Below are 3,360 nucleotides of genomic sequence, written 5' to 3' on the forward strand. Positions count from 1 at the left end.
AGAATTTCAGAATTGAAGCTTTATTGGATGAGTCCTTACTGTGTACCGAGCTCTCTACCAGTTACTAGGTATCCGATAAAAAGTTAAACTCCAGGGCAGTGAGAAAGACTTGAAAATGAATTATAGCCTGTTAAGTATTCATATAAATAAATGATTAAGGTTTTATAGATGAAAAAGCAGCTTGATCTGAGTTAGAGAGTCAATATATGTTTTCAGAGGAAATGCCATTTAACTGAGTCTTAAGCAGGAATAAGTCGATCAAGCAAAAATAGAGGAAGAGAAATTTGGGTTGAAATAATATTGTTGGTAGAAGCATAAAATTTTAGTCCAACAGGATTGAGTAAACATTGTCATTAATTTCAATAAAACAAAAAGGAGAAGGAAAAAGTTGTGAAGATGATAGTTTTAGTTTTGAATTAAGTCGACTCTCATGTTAAATAAATTAAATACCCATAACTTCAGGGCATCTGGATCTGGGACCAGATTTATGGATTTAGAAATAGTAATTTATGTGGGTATAGAGGAAATTGAGAATAGAAGCAAGTATAGAAGAAGTTCAGATATTAAACTCTAGGTGTTATCTCCAAATTTAAAGAGCAGAAGAGGCTGAAGAGATGATAAGAAAGGCAATAGATTTGTAGAATTCATAGGAAGAGAATGTCTCAAGAAATATAGGTGACTGGCAATGTGAAATGCTGCAAGGAGTAATTAACATGAAGCATTAAAATATGAGAACTAACAGTAGTATGTTGTTGATCTCAGTCATTTTCAGCAAATGTAGAAATTGGATGGAGTAGGGAGAAATCAGACTACAGTGGGAATTGGTGGGTGAGAGCTGAAAATTTAGCAATAGTAAAATGAAACTTCAAGAGTGAAGAAATGAAAAGGAGAATAACCTATGTTCTTCTAATATCTGTGTTATATTCCCTAATATCTGTGGTCATTACTAGTATCTGTGCTTTCTCATTACTAGTATGTCACAGTAATGGCTATATATTCAGAGTTTGTGTCCACCTATATTCTGTAAGATTCAGGAGTGCAGGGATAATATCTTCTTTATCACAATTCTATCTATAACGCCGAGAAATGGTAGGTGCTCAATAATTAGCTGTCAAATGGATAAATAAATAATGGACAGATAGATGGATGGTTGGACAAATGAATATGGGAGCCTAGAATTGAACATTTTTTTAAGTGAAGAACCTTGATCATTTGAGAATTTATATACTGAGAGTAACAAATTAGCAAGGCATGCCTCATATGGACTTTTTAGATCTGCCTAATTTTGTTCTATCTTACAGATAAGGAAACTGAAGCTTAAAGAGGTGAAATAACCTGTACAAGGTCACACAGCTGAGTGCTTGAACTAGCACTAGTAGTTAAATTTGCCTGGTGCCAAAGTCTAACTGAAATACAACCTCTTACCCACTGGTTTTAAGGTTCACTCTCCTAAGTGTTTCTAAGCATTTTAAGTAGACTTGGCTTTTCACCTGTTTACCACTTTTTCCAAGCTCTTAACAAGCTTAGAAGCCTTTATGATGTGAATCTCTTTAAGAAGTTGAAAGCATACAAAAATCCCACATTATTCCTCCTATGGCTCCTGACTTCTCCTAAGAAGTGTCTCCTTTCCATGTTCATATCTGTTCTGAACAACATGTGTTTCTTTTTTCTCTCTCTCTTTAAGAGAGAACAGAAGACCCCAAGAGTACGGGACCTGAGAAAGCAGTATTTTTCCTCCACCTTCATCTTGAGTGAGGAGCTTCACGGAAGGAGCTACTGCTCCTTAGCCTTAGACACCTGAATGAATACATACAGAGTAGACATGACACCATCCTACCAAAAAGAGCCAAGGCTAGCCAGACCCACAGCTTAAAACTACAATCACTCAGCTGAGCCAAGATGAGTTCAGCTAACCCTAAGCCAACCTAAAGATGTAAAGAGAAATAGATGCTTTTTCTTGGTATGATACTAAGATTTTGTGGTGGTTGTTACACAGTAATAACTGGTTATTAAACTCACCAGCTCACAAAACATCACACTGCTCCACTCTAATGAGGACAACAAGACCTGAGAAACAAAGAGTAGCTGGATTCCATGGTAAGATACATGCTTGCCAAAGGGAGGAAGATAAATTCCAAAACACTGTAGCTCCCTGCTTCCTCAGTGAAGTTTCTGGGATTCCAGACATTTTAAGGGCATATCAGGATAGACTTTCAAAGTGAAACAAAAATAACTGCATTTGCACCTCCTAATAGTAAACAAGAGGTACAATACACCACATTTGAGAAATAATATACACCACACTTGAAAATGCTCTTCTGGCCCATTTATCAAATAATCCAAAAAACTGCTCATAGTATGAAAAAGCTCCTCAGATGGCCCAAAATTCTATGCAAGCACAGCTCTTATGACTGTGGATTTAACTGCATTTAAAGTATCTATGACAGATCGAGATGCTGTGTGGAATTTGGGGCATCCCCAGTATGTAAGTCTCAATGCACACCCCCGCACCATGAGATAAATCCATGCCATCTTTACCAAATAACTTGTTCTTTTTTTATGTTTTTTTTTTAATTTAATTAGTTTCAAGTATACAGTACATTGGTTAGACATCTATATAGTTTGTAAAATGATCCCTCCAATTGCTCCCTACCTCCCCTGACTTCTGCCTAGCCAACTTATTAATGCTAATTGCATTCTCTATGCCATGCTCCCCATCCCACTGACCATCCATCAGCTACTAATTTGTACTTCTTTAACCCTTCACCTCATTCTCTCAGCCCCTCAACCCCCTTCCCCTCTGTCCGTCACCAAATAGTCCACTATATTTGTGAGTCTGTTTTTGATTAGTTTGTTCTTTTTATTCCTTAGATTCCATGTATAAGTGAAATCATATAGTGTTTATCTTTCTCTGTCTGACTTAAATACCTTCTAGGTCCATCAAAGTAATATCTTTTTCCATCCTCTTCTTTTTCACATCTAGGGGTCTTGTTTTCTTATTCTTTCAGCCGCTCTATCTTTTGGTTGGAGCACTTAATTCTTTTCCACTTAAGGCACTTATTGATTGGAATGTAGTTGTTATCATTCTTTATTCCTGTTCTGGATACATGTTTTTTCTTCTTAAAGAAGTCCCTCCTACATGTTTTCTTAAAGAAGTCCCTCCAACATTTCCTGTAATACTGGCTTGATGGTGATGACTTCCTTTAGTTTATTTTTGTCTGGGAAGCTCTTTATCTTATCTGTCACTCTAAATGATAGCTTTGATGGATAAATTATTCTTGGTTGTAGATCCTGGGTCTTCATCCTGTCGAATATTTTTTGCCAAACCCTTCTGTTCTGTCCTGCATAATTTCTTGTGAG

Source organism: Pteropus alecto, unplaced genomic scaffold, assembly GCF_000325575.1.
Source record: "Pteropus alecto unplaced genomic scaffold, ASM32557v1 scaffold433, whole genome shotgun sequence".
Lineage (NCBI taxonomy): Eukaryota > Metazoa > Chordata > Mammalia > Chiroptera > Pteropodidae > Pteropus > Pteropus alecto.